Here is a 22968-nt window from a genome sequence, read left to right on the forward strand (position 1 = left end):
GAGTTACATCCTGTATTATACTCCAGAGCTGCACTCACTATTCTGCTGGTGCAGTCACTGTGTACATACATTACATTACTGATACTGTACTGATCCTGAGTTACATCCTGTATTATACTCCAGAGCTGCACTCACTATTCTGCTGGTACAGTCACTGTACATACATTACATTACTGATCCTGTACTGATCCTGAGTTACATCCTGTATTATACTCCAGAGCTGCACTCACTATTCTGCTGGTGCAGTCTCTGTGTACAGACATTACATTACTGATCCTGTACTGATCCTGAGTTACATCCTGTATTATACTCCAGAGCTGCACTCACTATTCTGCTGGTGCAGTCACTGTGTACATACATTACATTACTGATCCTGTACTGATCCTGAGTTACATCCTGTATTATACTCCAGAGCTGCACTCACTATTCTGCTGGTACAGTCACTGTACATACATTACATTACTGATCCTGTACTGATCCTGAGTTACCTCCTGTATTATCCTCCAGAGCTGCACTCACTATTCTGCTGGTACAGTCACTGTGTACATACATTACATTACTGATCCTGTACTGATCCTGAGTTACATCCTGTATTATACTCCAGAGCTGCACTCACTATTCTGCTGGTGCAGTCACTGTGCACATACATTACATTACTGATCCTGAGTTACCTCCTGTATTATACTCCAGAGCTGCACTCACTATCCTGCTGGTGCAGTCACTGTGCACATACATTACATTACTGATCCTGAGTTACATCCTGTATTATACTCCAGAGCTGCACTCACTATTCTGCTGGTACAGTCACTGTACATACATTACATTACTGATCCTGTACTGATCCTGAGTTACCTCCTGTATTATCCTCCAGAGCTGCACTCACTATTCTGCTGGTACAGTCACTGTGTACATACATTACATTACTGATCCTGTACTGATCCTGAGTTACATCCTGTATTATACTCCAGAGCTGCACTCACTATTCTGCTGGTGCAGTCACAGTGTACATACATTACATTACTGATCCTGAGTTACATCCTCTATTATACTCCAGAGCTGCACTCACTATTCTGCTGGTGCAGTCACTGTGTACATACATTACATTACTGATCCTGTACTGATCCTGAGTTACATCCTGTATTATACTCCAGAGCTGCACTCACTATTCTGCTGGTGCAGTCACAGTGTACATACATTACATTACTGATCCTGAGTTACATCCTCTATTATACTCCAGAGCTGCACTCACTATTCTGCTGGTGGAGTCACGGTGTACATACATTACTGATCCTGAGTTGCATGCTGTGAACTAAATTAACGACCTGCATTCTTCAGAGCTGAAATCATCCTGCATTTCAGTTCCTGTTAGTTTAATCTGGGAAGTGAAGACATTATTCACTAACAAACCTGATGACCCTTTACAATAAGAGCAAGTAAAATATTGAGTGCAGCTCCGGACTATGTGTGTAGATTATTCTATATATGATCAGCACAATGGTGGTCGGCGGTGGGCAGCAGTGGGCAGAGGAGGTCGGAGGAGGGCAGAGGAGGTCGGAGGAGGGCAGAGGAGGTCGGAGGAGGGCAGAGGAGGTCGGAGGAGGGCAGAGGTGGTCGGAGGAGGGCAGAGGTGGTCGGAGGATGGCAGAGGTGGTCGGTGGCGGTCACACTCCTCACACATATACACGTATAGCATTACAGATGGACGGCGCTCACTTACTCCCAGTGTTGTGCTGATATATCGGCTCCCAACCTGCAAAACACAAAACACAACATTACCCGTAAGACAGAAGAATATGATGGCAGAAGTCAGAATGCAGCTCTGCTATGACGTCTATATCTTATACTCTAGAGCAGCATTCACAATTCTGCCGTTCAGTAACAGCATCAGTCAGACTTCTAACTTCATTGCAGTTTTCTTCTACCATATTTACATTATGGCAGCCAGTTCTGAGCGTGTAGTAACCAATAAAGACCACTAGGTGGCAGCAGAGCAGCAGAAGTAAACTCCATGGACCTGCAGCACCTGGTGTATGAGAAAGCGAGACTGTGCGCGATTACTGTCAGCGAGATATTGGTGAAAATGGCCGGCGCTTTGTCTCTAAAAGGGGGACTCACTAGTGGAAATAAGAGTTACCCCGAGCGATCAAACCAACTGTGATAACCACACAGATGACAATACCAAAAAAACTCATAAAGGCTCCTACTGATGCAGTATAAACCCTGCAGATAGGGGGCGTATGTGCATAATACAAGGAAAGGGCTTCCCACAAATCAACAAGCGGAATATTCAATGAGACGTTTTATAAACTGTAGTAGCAACTATGCGGCGTATAGTGTGAGATGTGACAAATGTCACCTGCAATATGGGGGGTGTACAACAAGGACCCTCAGAAAGCGCATCTGTGAGCCCATATAGGAGGCTCAGGACACGGCGCTGGACACGGCACTGGAGCGCTCAGGACAGCACTGGAGCGCTCAGGACAGCACTGGAGCGCTCAGGACAGCACTGGAGCGCTCAGGACAGCACTGGAGCGCTCAGGACAGCACTGGAGCGCTCAGGACAGCACTGGAGCGCTCAGGACAGCACTGGAGCGCTCAGGACAGCACTGGAGCGCTCAGGACAGCACAGGAGCGCTCAGGACAGCACAGGAGCGCTCAGGACAGCACAGGAGCGCTCAGGACAGCACAGGAGCGCTCAGGACAGCACTGGAGCGCTCAGGACAGCACAGGAGCGCTCAGGACAGCACAGGAGCGCTCAGGACAGCACAGGAGCGCTCAGGACAGCACTGGAGCGCTCAGGGGGCTTCACACCACTTTCCTAATTGCCACAAGGGCGATGTCATCTCTCTCAGGGTATGTGCACACCGTGCGGATTTGCTGCGGTTTTGACGCTGCAGAATTTCTGCACCATTTCCGCAACTAATATGCAAATTAAGTTACTTGCGGTTCTTGGTGCGATTTTTACATGCGGAATTGCCTTGCGTTTTTTAATGCATTGCAATAAGGCAATTCCGCTTGAGGAAATGCAAAATTAAATGACATGCTGCGGATTTTTGAGCGAATCAAAAACGCTGCGGGAAAATCCGCAGCATGTGCATAGAACATGCGGAATCCCCTTGGGGACCATGGGGTGCGGATTACCTAGCGTTTTACAAGCGTTTACGCTGCGGAAATTCCGCAGCATATACGCTTGAAAAACGCTACGTGGGCACACAGCCTTACCGCATGTGTTTTTTTATTGCATGCATTTTTTGATGCGTTTTTTTATTGCGTTTTTCACGTCTTCATGTTGAAATTAGAGAATGGTGTTTTTTTTTTTTTTTTAAAAAAACTAAATTTACTGACCATCATGCAGAGTTTTTTTGTGTGCATTTCTGCTGAGGAAACGCTATTGAAAACACACAAGCGGTCTTTACGCATGCGGATTTTCCTCAGTCTATGGGTATGTGCACACCGTGCAGATTTAGTGCGGTTTCGACGCTCTGTTTTTATGCAGCGTCAAAAGCGCAGCGGGCAGATGTTACAGCATAGAGGATGGGATTTCTAGAAATCCGCTGCCCACTAGGCGTCTTTGTGCGCCTGCAGAAACTGGCATGAGGCGCGTTTTTCAGATCCGCAGCACGTCTATTTCTCTTGCGGAAACGCATGCGGATTTTCCCCATAGACTTGCATTAGGTGAGGAAAATCCGCATGCAAATCCACAGCAGAAACGCTGCATGATGATCAGTAAAGTTTGTTTTAAAAAAAGAATATTCTCTAATTTAAATATAAAGACATGAAAAACACATGCATAAAAAAAAGCATAAAAAAACGGATGTAAAAAACGCACGAAAAACCGCAAGTAACCTAATTTGCATATTAGGTGCAGAAATGGTGCAGAAATTCTGCAGCGTCAAAACCGCACGGTGTGCACATACCCTTAACATATAGAGAGGCAGCATGGATTCTAAAGTTACATAGCCGCATTCCATACAGCAGGCAGATTATATATCTATTAGGTCACGTATTCTTCGGTCATACACTTGTATACCGCGCCTCTCCACGTCACTCGCTCACCTGATATTTAAACAGCACACATGGCGCTGATCTTCTGCAATACTAAGATTAAGGACCTTGTGTTCGGAACGCGGCAGTGTGCACACTTGATACGTTGCGCTTTTTAATATGGAATGATTTTAAAATAATTCTTCAATAAATGTTGTTTTTAATCTACAAATAATTTTTTGGGGGGGACTGATGGTGCTGGATCTCTTGTTCTATTTGGATTATAATACTTGTTACCAGCACGAGTCTACCGGATCCGTGCACCGCTGGAAAATCCTATCTACAAAGCACTGGGGAGCTGGAGGACAAGCCTTTTCTTTATTCAGTACCGCACACTGACACCAGAGGGCAGTGTAAGACCGAAGATTAGAGGACAGCGCCACATACAGGTGTGCGGTACAGCAGACTGGAGCTTAGATACACAGCTCAGCAGACGGTATCACACAGGGTAAGCTTAGATACACAGCTCAGCAGACCGTATCACACATGACAATCCCTTTAACTAGGGGGGTCTCCTACGGGGGGGGGGTTCATAGCCCCTTTAAACACATTTCCATGTGCGTCACCTGCAGCATGCATTTACTTATCCTCCTACAGAGGCCAAACACAGACGGGTGAGGGAAGCTCCGCAGGCAGGGAACAGGTAGAGGCGGACAAGTCCCATCCTGCCGTTCTGTGTACGCAGCCCCGCTGCTGCTGGTGAAGAGGGGACAGCTGAGCAAATATTTACCAGCAGATGAGAGGCTCTTCACGTGTTTCCGAGAATCACCAGGCTGGGAGGCGCAGCCGCTCGCTCCTGAGGGTCTGAAACAAAGCAAAACCAAAAGAATCATTAGACCCCGCCATCAAAGAAAAATACTTCCCGATAAGAAAAACAGGGAATAAACCGGTAAAAAAAGGAGCAGTGGTCAAAGGGTTAATAATAGTCAACTGGGAAAGCTGGGTGCCACAATGCTTTCCCGGTCACCTGAATGGCAATCTGCTTTTTTTCTCCACTTATGAGCCCCTTTTTTTTCCTTCATGCCTCCTGAACTCATCATCAATCTTGAAAAAAAAAAAACTGCTAAAATCTATCTTGGCCAAAGCAAGACGGACTGCCAGGTCACAGAGATCAGATTACAGCTGCCTGTTAAAGTGTATGAAGAGGGGCAGAGTGAGAGATGCAGAGAGACAATCACAGATTTTGCTGCTGCTTTCTGGTGTTTTTTCTCATCCTAGTGCTGGATGCACAGCTACACCACTCAGTACTGATGTATGATATCCTCCATGCTGCTGCTTCACATTTTATCTCATTTTAGTTCTTGACTCACAACTACACTGCTCAGTACTGCTGAACGATATCCTCCATGCGGCTGCTTTCTGGTATTTTATCTTATGCTAACGCTGGATTCACAGCTACACCACTTAGCACCTTTGCATATCATCCACTCTTCTGCTGCTACTTTATGGTTTTATCTCACTCTAGTGCTGGATTCACAGGTACACAGCTCAGTACTGCTGAATGATATCCTCCATGCTGCTTTCTTGTGTTTCATCTCATCCTAGTGCTGGAATTACAATCACACCACTTAATACAGCTGTAGGATAGTCTCCATGCTGCTGCTTTCTGGCGTTTTATCTCATCCTAGTATTTGATTCACAGCTACACCACTTAGTACTACTGTGACACCCATGTTGCTGCTTTTATCTCATCCTAGTGCTGGATTCACAGGTACACCCACTCACTACTGCAGCATGATATCTTTCATCCTGCTGTTGCTTTCTAGTAAGTGTTTATTTCTTCCCAGAGCTGGATTCACAGTTACACTCCTCTGAAGTGTTTCTGAAATGCAGGATACAAGTCATATAATAACGGCCATAAATACTGTTATTCCTCAGGTTCCTTGGACACGACGTAATGTTCTGAAAAGTCACCAGAAATAGAAATTACTAAGCTGTGTGCTTGTATCAGTTGCTCCACTGCAATAGTTACTTTGTTACTAATAGTGGAGGCTGAGGAGCCCCTATCACAGCATGTAGCTGATCTCTGAGCTTAAAGGGGTAATCCCATGTGCAAGATCCTATCCCAATAATGTAGTAAGTGTCATAATAATAATATTAACAAATGCCTGATTAGAAATGTAGTATAGTTCTTCTGATAAGCTATGTCACTTACCCCGTGTGCAGGGCATTGCAATAGCTTAGTTATACATAGTTACAACCACTCATGTAGTGACAGTTAATTAGTTAGTTCTTAGTGGTGGTAACCATGGATATCTAAGCTACTGCAATGCCCTGCACATAGGGTAAGCAACACAGCTAATCAGAAGAACTATACTACATTTCTAACAGAAGGTATTTGCTAATATTATTAATATTACACCTATTACATATTGGGATGGGATCTTGGAGATGGGAATGCCATTTTAATCTTTAAAAAGGAAAAAAAAAAGCTATTTTTCTACTCCTGGACATCCCATTTAAGTCTTGAGTTTGCAGGAGATGCTCTGCAGTGATGCAATTTGATCTTAGATTTTTTTTTTTATTATTTCCCCCCAGCAGATACCTAAAAAGTCACAAGTTCTGCTCTATTGGAGAAAGCAAAATAGGTAAAAAAAAATAAAAAAAAAAACTTATTGATGTACGTTTAATTTTTTTAAAAAAATTAAAAAAAATAACTCCACGTTGTAATTCGCCTTACTGTACGAAACCAGGTGACAGCTCCAGCAGAATAACCCGAGGATATGAAGAAACTGGAGAAAGTTATCCCAGTTATGAGGTAGAACCAGTTTTGGTCTGTAGGGCCTCCTCCCGCCACTCCCAAACTTTACCTGCAGGGGTCTGTTCTCAGCAATGACAAGGGCCCCTTTACACCATAACATCTAATTATCCAACATGCTACAGTTGCGGTCAAAAGATTTGAGACTGACACAAACTTTTCATAAAGTTTTGCTGCTTTAGTTTTTATAGCAACAATTTGCATTAATTCCAGACTGATTTTGCAAAATAAATTGTAAGATCATTCCAGTGGTTAGCTCAGTAGAAAGTGTTAACTAGGACAAGGCAGCGGATATTACTCTCAAGCTGATTACCTCAGAGGAAACAAGTGCAGTGATTAATGTTTTGCAACGAAAGGGCTTTACAGGCAAGGACATTGCTGCTTGTAAGATTGCGCCTAAATCAACTATTTATCAGATCAAGAACTTTAAAAGAGAGAGGTTCAATTGCTGTGAAGAAGGCTTGAAGGCACCCAAAGTCCAGCAAGTGCAAAGACCATCCCTTAAAGAGGATTCGGCTATGAGGTCGGTTCAAAATCAGTGCAGAGCTTGCTCCGAGGTGGCAGCAGGCAGGTGTCAGGGCATCTGCACGCACAGTGAGGTGAAGGCTTTTTGAGGCTGCCAAAATTAGTGCTGTCAAAAAATGGAAAGTCAGAATGGAGCGTTGGTCACATTCTTTAAAAATAGGGAAAATGTTGGGAAAAAAAGCTTTAAAGGGGTTGTTCAGAAAATAAAAAAAAGGCTTTGACAGAGTTAAAATATAAAAGTAGCAACACTAACGCTTGACACCCCCTTAAAACATCGATTCCAATGCTTATCTCGTTACCACGCTGGTCTCATGCCCTGTTAACCAACTGTCCACCCAGCAGCGATGGGTGAACGGGCATTTTGAGGCATGGCCGCCTGAGTGGGCTCAGGATAAGCTTTGAAATAAGAGCTGTGGGGGATCGGCGACATGAGCATTACATCTTTTCTTTCTTTCTCTGCTGAACAATGCCCCATAACAAATACGCATAAATGTGCGATCACTGGGGGTCCTAAAGGCCCCTGTGTGAGAGAAGCAGTAGTGCACAAGTGTGACCATCCCTCCCATTCAATTCAATGGGTGCGGTACTGAGTATGAAAGAACGCTGCTCCCATAGAGCGTACAAGGAGCACAGCGGGGGTCCCAGCGGTCAGATCGTACATTTATATAGGTGCTAAAAATTGTACCCCTTTTAGAAGTGACAATATAGATTAGTAAGTGGCATCCGGGCGCGCTTTAGTGGTTGGTAGATGGCGTGGCATGTTCCCACGCAACGGCACGTTCCTCTGCGGAGACTTCCGTTTTCTGAAATGTCATATATTGTGTATTCTCAGAGAAAGGGGAAGGCGGGGTGCGGTGCATGAGGAAGCGCTGGTACAACGCCTTCCTATAAATGCCGTGCAATTATCTCATGTCCCGTCCTGCGCGTCTGTGCGGAGCAATGTAACACCAGCACCGCTGGCAGGGAAAAGGTTACGATTATTTGCATTTGTACTATGCAAATACCCCGACGGGGAAGGTGACCAACATATGCAAAGCAGAACCAGACCAATTGTCAGGAGAAGTGATCGGATAGGAAACACTACCTTGTCGGCACACTGTGGCCGTTACTTTCTGCAATTCTTAAAAATCAGCCATGCACCATTTCGGACAATGTTCACACCTATTTCCATACACATATTGATGACCATCATCATCTAAGGCTGCATTCACACAGTGGCAGAAAACGAAAAAGAGCGCGCGTCCGGGGGCCTCCACCGGCGCGCGTCCGGGGGCCTCCACCAGCGCATTTTGCTTTAGAGTCGCTGAAAATTTCCGACTGTAAGGATTTTTCCTTAACTTCAGGTCACACTATAGTCAGCCCGAAATGGCTGATAACAGGGAGCAATACTGCAGTGTCTCCCCTTCGCTTCTGCAGGCGAAACTGCTGTTTCCCTGCAAGATAAAGTGATCGTGTGAGGCAGAGGTGAAAAGACGGCAAAGGAGATGAATGACTGCAATTTTCTGCCACAGTGTGAACAAAGCCTAAGACGATGGAACTTTTTGGAGAAGGCAGGGCCAGCCTACAGAACATCCAAGCGGGTTGGTCCCCTGACAGTTTGTACCAGGTCTGATGAGAATATAGCAGCAAAGTCTTGTGGAACTCGGCTGAACTATGATTTCTGCTCTGGAGTTCTGAGGTCACGACACAAAGCAAGCTCTTGGAGGTTCTCCCAACGCGACTATCATGCAGCAAAATGCTCAAGGAAGACATCACAAAGTCGGCAGTCTGTTGTGAGCAGCGAAACGCGGGTGCGTGGTCCTTAAAGGTGAAGTGCACACATATTTAAAGGGTTTTTTTCTATCTTTATTCAGATAATTCTAATATGCTTCGGAGTAGATTCCTAAACACTTTCTGAGCCTTATCTGACAAGAGGGTGTGGTCTATTGAAAAGGGGACAGTCTAAAGATGCATCAAACTTCTCCAACGGCGTAAACCACTTTGATCCATCTGGTCCAAGTTTGCACTTTGATAAACATGTGTTGCAATTATTCCTCATTTTCAAGATCTCTGCTTGCTGTCCATAAATCAGAATGTTCTTCATTAACATCCCAACAAGGTTGGAAATTCAGTAATAGTTGAGCCTCTCTCACAGCTGAGGGTTTGCTACAATTGTATCCAGACTGGACAAACCTGAATTCCTCCATATGAGCACCCGCAAAAATGTTAACCTTTTCAGCGAGAGGCGCAATTTTCATACACAGAGGGTTAAAAAAAATAAAAAAAATTAATAAAATTAAAAAAAAATTACAGTCCTCGCTCCCTGGGAATGAAAATCCCATCCGATTGGCTGTCCCCGATTCGTCAGCGTGGGGTCTCTGGTGTTTAATTAGCCATGTCCTCGGGGGGGGGGGGAGCTCAGCGCGCTCGCTGTTCATTAAGGCCGACTTCAAGGAGATGAAGCTCGTCAGCGATGGAAAATTAAATAAGCGCACGCATTAATGTCTTCCCTTTCATGCCCGATCCGGGAGGATATTTCTGAAGGTAGCGCTATTGGGGTCAGGCGTGCTGAGGTCACTGGGCAGTGACTGCGCCAAATCTGCAGGTGTAATAGGGTCCGCACTGTATGTCAGCGCCTACAAGACGTCAACGACGCAACGTTCGGCCGAGGGCTACGAGGAGGACATGGAGATTAGATCAGATTAGGAAATATTTAGGCCAACAAGTGCGGCGCTTGGACATTTCCTCTACGATCCCTTCCTGTGGCCTTTACCTTCATTCTCATGATGAATTTTTCCCCGGCTGCCGAATATAATCCTACAACTGCAGTGAAGACTGACGCAAATAGGAGCGGAAAATGGCTCTGCAATACAAGGCCGACGCATAGGCTGTGCAGGGTCTGTGAAGAGCTGGGTGGTGACCCCGATGAAGCTGCGCTTTCCACGGCGGACACTTCTCAATAAGAAACAATGGAGAAGTCAACGGGCTCTGCACAATAGAGCGGGGGGCCGGGGGGCCGTACTTAGGACATGTCACTTTCTAGGACTGACGAGCGGAGGTGTTCGGGAAAAGAGAAAGAGCCAAGAGAATAACGTCAGCGAGCAGAACATTGGCCTCCAGACATGAGCGTGCTGCGGCTCGCCACCGACCTGCGTGATCAGAGGCCCCGTCACCGAGAGATCACCGCCAGCACGAGTCTGCTATTCACACACCGCTGCAAACTACACGAGGGGCCCCGAGAGCCCCCGCACCGCTGCACAAGGGGCCCCGAAAAGAAGGAAAAAAGGAAGGGAGAGAAGGGGAAAAGGAAAAAAGGAAGGGAGGGGGGGGAGGGGAAAAGGAAGGAAGGAAGGGAGGGAAGGGGAAAAGGAAGGAAGGAAGGGAGGGGAGGGGAAAAGGAAGGAAGGAAGGGAGGGAAGGGGAAAAGGAAGGAAGGAAGGGAGGGAAGGGGAAAAGGAAGGAAGGAAGGGAGGGAAGGGGAAAAGGAAGGAAGGAAGGGAGGGAAGGGGAAAAGGAAGGAAGGAAGGGAGGGAAGGGGAAAAGGAAGGAAGGAAGGGAGGGAAGGGGAAAAGGAAGGAAGGAAGGGAGGGAAGGGGAAAAGGAAGGAAGGAAGGGAGGGAAGGGGAAAAGGAAGGAAGGAAGGGAAGGGGAAAAGGAAGGAAGGGAGGGAAGGGGAAAAGGAAGGAAGGGAGGGAAGGGGAAAAGGAAGGAAGGGAGGGAAGGGGAAAAGGAAGGAAGGGAGGGAAGGGGAAAAGGAAGGAAGGGAGGGAAGGGGAAAAGGAAGGAAGGAAGGGAGGGAAGGGGAAAAGGAAGGAAGGGAGGGAAGGGGAAAAGGAAGGAAGGAAGGGAGGGAAGGGGAAAAGGAAGGAAGGAAGGGAGGGAAGGGGAAAAGGAAGGAAGGAAGGGAGGGAAGGGGAAAAGGAAGGAAGGGAGGGAAGGGGAAAAGGAAGGAAGGGAGGGAAGGGGAAAAGGAAGGAAGGGAGGGAGGGAAGGGAGGGAAGGGGAAAAGGAAGGAAGGAAGGGAGGGAAGGGGAAAAGGAAGGAAGGAAGGGAGGGAAGGGGAAAAGGAAGGAAGAAAGGAAGGGAGGGAAGGGGAAAAGGAAGGAAGGAAGGGAGGGAAGGGGAAAAGGAAGGAAGGAAGGGGAAAAGGAAGGAAGGGAGGGAGGGAAGGGGAAAAGGAAGGAAGGGAGGGAGGGAAGGGGGAAAAGGAAGGAAGGGAGGGAGGGAAGGGGAAAAGGAAGGAAGGGAGGGAGGGAAGGGGAAAAGGAAGGAAGGGAGGGAGGGAAGGGGAAAAGGAAGGAAGGGAGGGAGGGAAGGGGAAAAGGAAGGAAGGGAGGGAGGGAAGGGGAAAAGGAAGGAAGGGAGGGAAGGGGAAAAGGAAGGAAGGGAGGGAAGGGGAAAAGGAAGGGAGGGGAGGGGAAAAGGAAGGGAGGGGAGGGGAAAAGGAAGGGAGGGAGGGGAAAAAGGAAGGAAGGGAGGGAGGGGAAAAAAGGAAGGAAGGGAGGGGAGGGAAAAGGAAGGAAGGGAGGGAGGGGAAAAGGAAGGAAGGGAGGGAAGGGGAAAAGGAGGAAGGAAGGGAGGGAAGGGGAAAAGGAAGGAAGGAAGGGAGGGAAGGGGAAAAGGAAGGAAGGAAGGGAGGGAAGGGGAAAAGGAAGGAAGGAAGGGAGGGAAGGGGAAAAGGAAGGAAGGAAGGGAGGGAAGGGGAAAGGAAGGAAGGGAGGGAAGGGGAAAAGGAAGGAAGGGAGGGAAGGGGAAAAGGAAGGAAGGAAGGGAGGGAAGGGAAAAGGAAGGAAGGAAGGGAGGGAAGGGGAAAAGGAAGGAAGGGGAAAAGGAAGGAAGGGAAGGGGAAAAGGAAGGAAGGGAGGGAGGGAAGGGGAAAAGGAAGGAAGGGAAGGGGAAAGGAGGAAGGGAGGGAGGGAAGGGGAAAAGGAAGGGAGGGAGGGAGGGAAGGGGAAAAGGAAGGAGGGAGGGAGGGAAGGGGAAAAGGAAGGGAGGGAGGGAGGAAGGGGAAAAGGAAGGGAGGGAGGGAGGGAAGGGGAAAAGGAAGGAGGGAGGGAGGGAAGGGGAAAAGGAAGGGAGGGAGGGAAGGGGAAAAGGAAGGGAGGGAGGGAAGGGAAAAGGAAGGGAGGGAGGGAAGGGGAAAAGGAAGGGAGGGAGGGAAGGGAAAAGGAAGGGAGGGAGAAGGGGAAAAGGAAGGGAGGGAGGGAGGGAAGAAGGAAGGGAGGGAGGAAGGGGAAAAGGAAGGGAGGGGAAAAGGAAGGGAGGGAGGGAAGGGGAAAAGAAAGAAGGGAGGGAAGGGGAAAAGAAAAGAAGGGAGGGAAGGAAAAGAAAGAAGGGAGGGAAGGAAAAGAAAGAAGGGAGGGAAGGAAAAGAAAGAAGGGAGGGAAGGAAAAGAAAGAAGGGAGGGAAAGGAAAGAAGGGAGGGAAGGAAAAGAAAGAAGGGAGGGAAGGAAAAGAAAGAAGGGAGGGAAGGAAAAGAAAGAAGGGAGGGAAGGAAAAGAAAGAAGGGAGGGAAGGAAAAGAAAGAAGGGAGGGAAGGAAAAGAAAGAAGGGAGGGAAGGAAAAGAAAGAAGGGAGGGAAGAAAAGAAAGAAGGGAGGGAAGGAAAAGAAAGAAGGGAGGGAAGGAAAAGAAAGAAGGGAGGGAAGGAAAAGAAAGAAGGGAGGGAAGGAAAAGAAAGAAGGGAGGGAAGGAAGGAAAAGAAAGAAGGGAGGGAAGGAAGGAAAAGAAAGAAGGGAGGGAAGGAAAAGAAAGAAGGGAGGGAAGGAAGGAAGGGAAGGAGGGAAAAGAAGGAAGGGAAGGAGGGAAAAGAAGGAAGGGAAGGAGGGAAAAGAAGGAAGGGAAGGAGGGAAAAGAAGGAAGCAAAGAGTAACAAGGAAAAAGAAGGAAGGAAGCTAAAAAGGAATAATGGAAGAAAAGAGGGAAGGAAATAAAAAAGCAAAATGGAAATAAGGAAAAAAGGAGGGCAGAGAGCGAGGAGAGAAGGTGCGGAGACAGAAGGAAAAACTAAGATAGGAAAGAGAAAAGGAGGGAAGGAAGAAGGGGAGGATGTATAGACAGAGTTGAGGCGCACTGCTGTGGTGCTTAGGCACGGTGGGTGCACGGTGGGGGCAGCTGGTGGGCACGGTGAGGACAGGCTGCTCTGAGTGATGCACAAAATGTGAAAAAGAAATACAGCGGAGAATTAAAATTCCAGAAGATGAATGCAAAAAAATGTAAAGGTTACCGCACAGAGGAGCATGGTAAATGGAGGAGAACTGAAGTAATTGCCTTCTGCTACGGTCAGTGACTGTAACCGCAGCTGTCAGCCGAAGGCCGGGAACATCCCAGAGGAAGGGGCCGTGCACATATACTGCAGTGTCAGTGCACAGGATCCGATATATAGCCACTACATCATCCACAATGCTGTGCAGCGGGACACCACAGAAATAACTAGGAACAGCACCACACTTTCCCGTGGCTTTGTCAGGTATTGCAGAATTCAGTGGTCAGCAAGTTATCCCCTATCGTAGCCAGTCCAGTCCCCAGATAAAACTCCGGATCTGCGGGGAAGGGGGACGCACTCAAGCCTCAGTCAAAAAAAAAAAAACACTGCAGAATTTTGAATGCAGCTCTGGAGGAGGTGGGAACACATCATGCTGACTGTAGGGAAAAAAAATAAATTCTACATTACAAAACATGATTAGAAAGTCATATGCCTCCTCTATGACCAGGCGTTCGGGATAAATCTGGGCACTGCCAGTCAGATGACAAGCATTCCCCTGCCACAACAGTGAGGGAGCAACAAACAGTAAACGGGGAAGAGCAGAGGATTGTTCGCCTGATACGACCTCTTCCATCCAGTGTCTATTAGCGGCACTAACACGTGGCCGACCTAATTAATCCCACCGCTCGTTATACACATCACTACATCAATACACTGCACCCAGGGATGGACGCCAGAGGCCGCGGGCGACTCCTGATCACCAGCATCACACAAAGGGTTACACGGATCAATAGCGCAACCTCGGAAGGAAACACCGGCACATGTACTGGGGTCAGCAGCGTAATGTAAGGTGTACACCGCACTCCAGAGAGGACCGGAAGCTCTACAGTAATTTAGGACAGATTTAACACCCCGCTGAAAGAAATAATTCAAAATATATTTTTCATAAAGACATCCAGGCCCTCCATGAATTTGTTTGAATCGACCATTACAACATGTTGTAGCAGAGAGCTCCATAGTCTCACTGCTCTTACAGTAAAGAATCCATAGTCTCACTACTCATAATGAATCCATGTCCTACCTGCTTGTACAGTAAAGAATCCATTGCCTAACTGCTCTTAAAGTAAATCCATAGTCTCACTGCTCTTACAGTAGAGAATACATAGTCTCAGTGATCAGAAAGTAACCATTGCCTCACTGCTCTTACGTCCATTGGTCACTGTTGCAGGCCTAGGTGAATACAGATCATTACACAGATCTCTGTACGGTTATTAGATCGCCCCCTAAATCTCAGCGTTTCTTAAACTGAATAACCCCAAGTCTGTTAACCTGTCTTGCATAGGCAGTCCATTCATACCTGAAAGTAAGTTTTGCTATGTAATCTCAGAGCAGCACAATGTAGGGGCAGAGACACTGACTCCTGAAATGTGTCACTGGGCAGCTTGCTGCAGTTTCGATTAAAATCCCTTATATCTCTGCTGCAGATCTAACAGAACTCAGAAAGCAGGGCTGGGTAAAACCCCGCCCACACCACTGATTGGCAGCTTCATGTGTATACTGTGTATAGGCAGAAAGCTACCAATCAGTGGCGAGGGCAGGACAATCCTCACAGTGGGAGTTTTTCATGGTGATGTTCTCACTTTACCACAATTTTACCACCACAAACTATGGCGCTCTACAGACTGCGCCACGCGAGGAAGGGGAGCGCCCCGCCCAGACTGCGGCTCGCGAGGAAGGGGAGCGCCCCGCCCAGACTGCGGCTCGCGAGGAAGGGGAGCGCCCCGCCCAGACTGCGGCTCGCGAGGAAGGGGAGCGCCCCGCCCAGACTGCGCCGCGCGAGGAAGGGGAGCGCCCCGCCCAGACTGCGCCGCGCGAGGAAGGGGAGCGCCCCGCCCAGACTGCGCCGCGCGAGGAAGGGGAGCGCCCCGCCCAGACTGCGCCGCGCGAGGAAGGGGAGCGCACCGCCCAGACTGCGGCTCGCGAGGAAGGGGAGAGCCCCGCCCAGACTGCGCCTCGCGAGGAAGGGGAGAGCCCCGCCCAGACTGCGCCTCGCGAGGAAGGGGAGAGCCCCGCCCAGACTGCGCGAGGAAGGGGAGCGCCCCGCCCAGACTGCGCGAGGAAGGGGAGCGCCCCGCCCAGACTGCGCGAGGAAGGGGAGCGCCCCGCCCAGACTGCGCGAGGAAGGGGAGCGCCCCGCCCAGACTGCGCGAGGAAGGGGAGCGCCCCGCCCAGACTGCGCGAGGAAGGGGAGCGCCCCGCCCAGACTGCGCGAGGAAGGGGAGCGCCCCGCCCAGACTGCGCGAGGAAGGGGAGCGCCCCGCCCAGACTGCGCGAGGAAGGGGAGCGCCCCGCCCAGACTGCGCGAGGAAGGGGAGCGCCCCGCCCAGACTGCGCGAGGAAGGGGAGCGCCCCGCCCAGACTGCGCGAGGAAGGGGAGCGCCCCGCCCAGACTGCGCGAGGAAGGGGAGCGCCCCGCCCAGACTGCGCGAGGAAGGGGAGCGCCCCGCCCAGACTGCGCGAGGAAGGGGAGCGCCCCGCCCAGACTGCGCGAGGAAGGGGAGCGCCCCGCCCAGACTGCGCGAGGAAGGGGAGCGCCCCGCCCAGACTGCGCGAGGAAGGGGAGCGCTTCACCTCTCACACCCGATCTGTGGCGCCACACATGGAAAACGCAGGAGTTGTTTGGTCACAGATATTTCTATGTTGTTGTGTAAAATGTATGACAATAAGTCTCCAGCGCTTATCTGGAAACAGTCAGCAAGCTGCTGACATCTATTATTATATAAACAGGTCAATACAGTTTTGCAGTCAGTGGTACAACCACATTTTTCTCAGTACAGGAGCCGCTTTGGGCATCGGGTATTCCCATTCACTGACAGCAAGTAAATTTCATTAGGGACGCTAGATGAACCAATATGGATCGGTCGGGGTTAATGGCTCAGGCTCCTCTTTCATATACAGTGATATGTAAAAGTTTGTGCACCCCTGGTCAGAATTACTGTTATTGTGAACAGTTAAGCAAGTTGTAGATGAAATGTTCTCTAAAAGGCCGAAAGTTACAGATGACACATTTCCTTTGTATTTTAAGCAAAATATATATTTTCTTCTTTTACATTCTAAAAATTACAAAAAGAAAAAAGGGCCGATGCAAAAGTTTGAACACCCTTGGAGATTTATTAGCCTGTTAGGGTTATGGCTTGTTCACTATCATCGTTAGGAAAGGCCGGTGATGCAAATTTCCCAGCTTTATAAAACCCAGCCTCCTCTAATCTTGTGCCAAAAAACAGCAGCCATGGGTTCTTCTAAGCAGCTGCCGAGCACTCTGAAAATGAAAATGGTGGAGGCCCACAAAGCAGGAGAAGACTATAAGAAGAGAGGAAAGCGTTTTCAAGTTGCCCTTTCCTCAGTTCTAAATGTAATTAAGAAATGGCAGTTACCAGGAACAGTGGAGGTCAAGATAAGGTCTGGAAGACCGAGCAAAATTTCAGTAGGAGCTGTTCATAGTATTGCTATAGAGGCAAATCAGATTTAGCAGACTCTAGAGTTGTTATACATTGCTCTGCTGTTCAGAGACACCTGCACAAATATGGCCTTCATGGAAGAGTCATCAGAAGAAAACCTCTCCTGCATTCTCACCATAAAATTCAGTGTCAGAAGTATGCAGAAGAACATCTAAACCAGCCTGATGCATTTTGGAAAGAAGTCCTTTGACCGATGAGGTAAAATAGAACTATTTGGCCACAATAATCAAAGGTATCGGGGAGAAAAAAGGGCACAGAATTTCAGGAAAAGAACATCTCACCAACCATTAACCCCTTTACCTCCGAGGGTGGTTTGCACATTAATGACCAGGCCAATTTTTTCAATTCTGACCACTGTCACTTTATGAGGTAATTACTCTGGAACGCTTCAATGGATCCCCCTGATTCTGAGATTGTTTTTTCGTGACATATTGTACTTCATGATTGTGGTAAAATTTCTTCGATATCACTTGCGTTTATTTGTGAAAAAAACGGAAATTTGGCGAAAATTTTGAAAATTTTGCAATTTTCAAAATTTGAATTTTTATGCCCTTAAATCAGAGAGATATGTCACACAAAATAGTTAATAAATAAAATTTCCCACATGTCTACTTTACATCAGCACAATTTTGGAACCAACATTTTTTTTTTTATTGGGGAGCTATAAGGGTTAAAAGTTGACCAGCGATTTCTCATTTTTCCAACCAAATTTACAAAACCATTTTTTTAGGGACCACATCACATTTGAAGTCACTTTGAGGGGTCTTTATGACAGAAAATACCCAAAAGTGACACCATTCTAAAAACTGCACCCCTCAAGGTGCTCAAAACCACATTCAAGAAGTTTATTAACCCTTCAGGTGCTTCACAGGAATTTTTGGAATGTGGAAGAAAAAAAATTAACATTTTACTTTTTTCACAAAAATGTTACTTTAGACTCAATTTTTTTTATTTTCGCAGAGGTAACAGGAAAAAATGGACCCCAAAATTTGTTGTGCGATTTCCCCTGGGCACGCAGATACCCCATATGTGGGGAAAAACACTGTTTGGCCGCACGGCAGGGCTCGGAAAGGAAGGAGCGCCATTTGACTTTTTGAATGTAAAATTTGCTTGAATAATTAGCAGACGCCATGTTGCGTTTGGAGAGTCCTTGATGTGCCTAAACAGTAGAAAACCCCGCACAAGTGACCCCATTTTGGAAACTAGACCCCTCAGGGAACTTATCTAGATGTGTGGTGAGCACCTTGAACCCCCAGGTGCTTCACAGAAGTTTATAACATGGAGCCGTAAAAATAAAATTTTCACATTTTTCCCACAAAAATGTTTTTCAGCCCCCACTTTTGCATTTTCATAAGGGTAACAGGAGAAATTGCACCATGCAGTTTGTTGTGCAATCTCTCCTGAGTAAACAGATACCACATATGTGGGGGAAAACCACTGTTTGGGCGCGCGGCAGGGTTCGGAAGGGAAGGAGCGCCATTAGACTTTTTGACTGTAAAAATTTGCTTGAATAATTAGCGGATGTACCCCTGATGTGCCTAAACAGTGGAAACCCCCCACAAGTGACACCATTTTGGAAACTAGACCCCTCAGGGAACTTATCTAGATGTGTGGTGAGCACCCTGAACCCCCAAGTGCTTTACAGACGTTTATAACAGGGAGCCGTGAAAATTTAAAAAAAATCAAACTTTTTCCACAAAAATGATGTTTTAGCCCCAATTTTTTTATTTTCACAAGGGTAAGGGTATGTGCACACGATGCAGAAATGAAGCAGAAAATTTCTGCATCATTTCTGCATCTCCCTGGCAGAAAAAACGCATGCAGATTGTGCATGCGTTTTTCCTGCGGAATACATGCGGATTCACATGCGTTTCCACATGCAGATTGACAAGCGCTTTCCAAGCGATTTTAGCATCACCTGGAAAGTGCTTGACAACTAGGTCACACTATATAAATCCATGCAAACAGCATGGATTTATATAGTGTGACCCGAGAGAGTGTATATACTTACCTCCGATGGCCCGCGCTGTCCTGCTTTACACTCCGTTCTCCCTCGCCGGCAACTTTGAATTGAAAGACCTGCCGACGTCAGCGTCACGTGACCCGTCACATGACTCTGACGTCAGCGCAGGTCCTTCAACTCACTGCAAAGTGCCGGGAAGCAAGCAGGAGCGGTGCGCGGGCCGACAGAAGGTAAGTATACATTTATTTTTTATTTTATTATAGCTTTTTTTAATGGTACCTGGGTGTGGATGAGACTCTCCTCTCCTCCACACTCGGGTACCATCCGCACATTAGAACGCGCCAATAGCGCAAGTACAAATGCAGTCTTGCGGAATTGGCGCGTTCTAATGCAAATCAATGGCGGTAAAACGCCGCGTTTACGCAAAATTAATTGACATGCTGCGGATTTTTGAGCGCATCATGGGCACAGCTCATGCGGATTTCAATTGGGGAACATTGCTGCCCTTCTACCATGCGTTTTTAATGCGTTTCCGCGGCGTTTACGCAACTGCAAAAACGCCGCGGAAACGCATTAAATATGCATCGTGTGAACTCAGCCTAAGAGGAGAAAATGGACCCCAAAAACCTTTGTGCAATTTCTCCTGAGTGTGCAGATACCCCATATGTGGGGAAAATACAGTGTTTGGGCGTACGGCAGAGTTCAGAAGGGATGGAGCACTGTGTGACTTTTTGAACGCAAAATCGGTTGGAATCGAGAGCGGACACCATGTTGCGTTTGGAAAGCCCCTGATGTGCCTAAATAGTAGAAACGCCATACAAGTGACTCCATTTTGGAAACTACACCCCTCAAGGATTTTATCAAGGTGTATAGTGAACATTTTGAACCCAGAGGTACAACACAGAATTTGATAACATTAGGTCATCATATTGAATAAGTTGTCATTAGTCTTGAGTGCAAGTGCTCGCTACTTGAGTTTGCATCGGGTACTCAGGTATGCACCATGTACAGCGTGTGCTCTAGTGACATGCTCGAGTCCCTGCCCCGCATGTTTCACGGTTATTAGACACCCAAAAAAAAACATGCGGGGATCGCTCGAGCATGACAGGCAATCCCTGGGGGAATTTTTTTGGCCGCGAGGCATATGGGGCGGAGACTCGAGCACCCGCGATACTCAGTGCATTCCCGAGCACCCGATGCAAACTCAAGTAGCGAGCACTTGCGCTCAACACTAGTCGCCATATCGTCATCTTTTTCCTTTTTTTTTTACTTTTGAAAAAAAAAACACAACTCTAGACCCAACCCTAGCCCTAACCCTAGCACAACCCCAACCCCAGCGTTTATTTTTTACACCGTTCCTCGTGCGGTATAAGTAATTAGATGACCTTATTCTTCGGTTCGGTGTGATTACAGAGATACCAGAATCATATGGGGTTTTTATGACTGACAGCTGTCACACACTAAAAGACACATTTTGTAAAATCTAGTTTTTGCATCGCCATATTTTGAGAGCTATAATTTTTCCAGATTTTGGCAGACAGTCATGTGATGGCTTGTTTTTTGTGGGATGAGTTGACGTTGTTATTGGTGCCATTTTCAGGCACGTGACATTTTTTGATCGCTTTCTATTCTGATTTTTGGGAGGCAGAACAAACAAAAACCAACAATTCAGGAATTGTTTTTTTTTTATTCTACTCTGCGTGTGGTAAAATTGATAAGGTAGCTTTATTCTTCGGGTCAGTATGTTTACAGCGGTACCACATTTATATCGCTTTTCTATGTTTTGGCGCTTTTACACAATAAAAGCCATTTTATAGAAAAAATTATTTTTTTGCTTCGCTTTATTCTGAGACCTATAACTTTTTTATTTTTCGGCTGATGGAGCTGTATGGCGGCTTGTTTTTTGCGGGACGAGATGACGTTTTCAGCGGTACCATTTTTATTTACATCCGTCTTTTTGATCGCGTGTTATTCCATTTCTTGTTTGCTGGTATGATGATAAAGCATTGTTTTTTGCTTTGTTTTTTATTTTTAGTTTTTTACCGTGTTCACTGAAGGGGTTAACTAGTGGGACAGTTTTATAGGTCAGGTTGTTCCGGACGCGGCGATACCAAATATGTGTACTTTTATTGTTTGTTTTTTCATAATAATATTTATTGATGGGTACATTATATTTTGATTTTTGGTGGATTATTTTTTTTTATTTATTTTTTAATATTGTTACAATTTTTTTTTTTTTTTTTTTCACTTTCAGATAGTTTTTTAGCTTTTTTACTTTGTCCCACTATGGGACTTTCACTTTTTTATTCTGATCGCCTGTATAGCACAGGAATGGAGCACCATCCCTGTGCCATGCAGGCTGTCAGCGCTGCACAGGGAGAAGATAGTTTGGTCATGTACTGCGCATGACCAAACGATCTTACTGCTGTCTGGTGACCCAGATGTTGACATGACGACATCAGGTCGTCATGGCAACACCCGGGAAGTCGCGGCAGATAGCGCTGGAGGCCAGAAGAGGAGGTGAGTATCCCGATCACCTCCCCTTAGCCACCGCAATGCTGCGATCGACTTCGATCGCAGCATTGCGGGGTTTAATGTGCAGGGAGAGGTGCGGGACCGCTCCCTGCACATAGTACCGGGTGTCAGCTGTGACAATCAGCTGACACCCGGCGGCGATCGTGCCCGCACAGCCCGTGTGCGCGCACGATCGCTATGACGTACTAATACGGGTCAGGCTCTTAAGTCCCAGGGCACAGACGCGTATTAGTACGTCATGGGCTGTAAAGGGGTTAAGCATGGTGGTGGATCAATCATGCTTTGGGGTTGTGTTGCAGCCAATGGCACGGGAAACATTTCACGGATAGAGGGAAGAATGGATTCAATGAAATTTCAACAAATTCTTGATGCAAACATAACACCATCTGTAAAAAAGCTGAAGCTGAAAAGAGGATGGCTTCTACAAATGGATAATGATCCTAAACACACGTCAAAATCCACAATAGACGACCTGAAAAGGCGCAAGCTGGAGGTTTTACAATGGCCCCCACAGTCCCCTGATCTGGACATCATTGAAAATCTGTGGCTAGACGTCAAAATAGCAGAGCATGCAAGACGCCGCAGGAACCTTACAAAACTGGAGGAATTTTCCAAGGAAGAATGGATGAAAATTAGTGATGAGCAAGCTAGCACGTTTAACCCTTTAAACGAGCGCGCTCAGGTACTCGCCGAGCATTTGCAGCGTGCTCGGCATCGATGAAAGTGTCGCCACGGCTGCATGTGTCACATCTGTCATTCACCTGTGACATATGCAGGGAGTGCCTGTTTGACATGTGTCAAAGCAGCATGTATCACAGGTGTATGACAGATGTGACATTTGTAGCCGCGGCGACACTTTCATCGATGCTGAGCACGACGCAAATGCTCGGCGAGTACCAAAGCATGCTCGTTTAAAGGGTTAAATGTGCTAGCTCACTCATCACTAATGAAAATCCCTCAAAGAGGAATGGAAAGACCATTGTTTGGCTACGAAAAGCATTTACAAGCTGTGATACTTGCAAAAGGGGGCGCTACTGGGTACTAACCAGGCAGGGGGCACAAACTTTTGCAAGCCATTGTAATTAACACTTTTCACCCCCTACACATCCAGCGCAGATAAGTCAAAGAATGTGTGCGGACAGTGCAGGGGTCCTTCAATGAACCTGTCTTTTCTCCTTGGTGGGACCCCCCCAACCTGCCTCATAATGCTGATCACTACACACAAAGGGTCTCCCAGAGTCTCCCATGATCAACATCTCACATAGCACTGCCCAAAGACCGAGGCCGGGGAGCAGCCGGTAGTCATAGTCAAACCGTCCACTTACACTGCGCCTTTCAATTTGTATTCATGGCACAGACTCAGACAGAGGCAGCCTGGCATTAGCCGACCAACCCGTAATTGGGCACCAAGACAGCCGAGACTAAGTGACCTGACCAACATC

At 47.3% G+C, this 22968-nt stretch overlaps 1 protein-coding gene across 10 annotated transcripts in view; it reads right to left on the bottom strand.

Moving 5' to 3' along the window:
* The window catches only part of CYRIB (CYFIP related Rac1 interactor B), a 205751-nt gene that overhangs the window by 61747 nt on the left and 121036 nt on the right, over positions 1-22968 (bottom strand). For all 10 annotated transcript variants that reach the window (XM_073679888.1, XM_073679889.1, XM_073679886.1 and 7 more), the window contains 2 exons: positions 4775-4848; positions 1718-1750 (listed from right to left, as the gene is read on the bottom strand). The gene's annotated coding sequence lies outside the window, so the exon portion shown is untranslated. The remainder of the gene's footprint in view (positions 1-1717; positions 1751-4774; positions 4849-22968) is intronic.

Source organism: Phyllobates terribilis, unplaced genomic scaffold (genome assembly GCF_046119375.1).
Source record: "Phyllobates terribilis strain yellow unplaced genomic scaffold, ASM4611937v1 Scaffold_4__5_contigs__length_816908805, whole genome shotgun sequence".
Taxonomy (NCBI): domain Eukaryota; kingdom Metazoa; phylum Chordata; class Amphibia; order Anura; family Dendrobatidae; genus Phyllobates; species Phyllobates terribilis.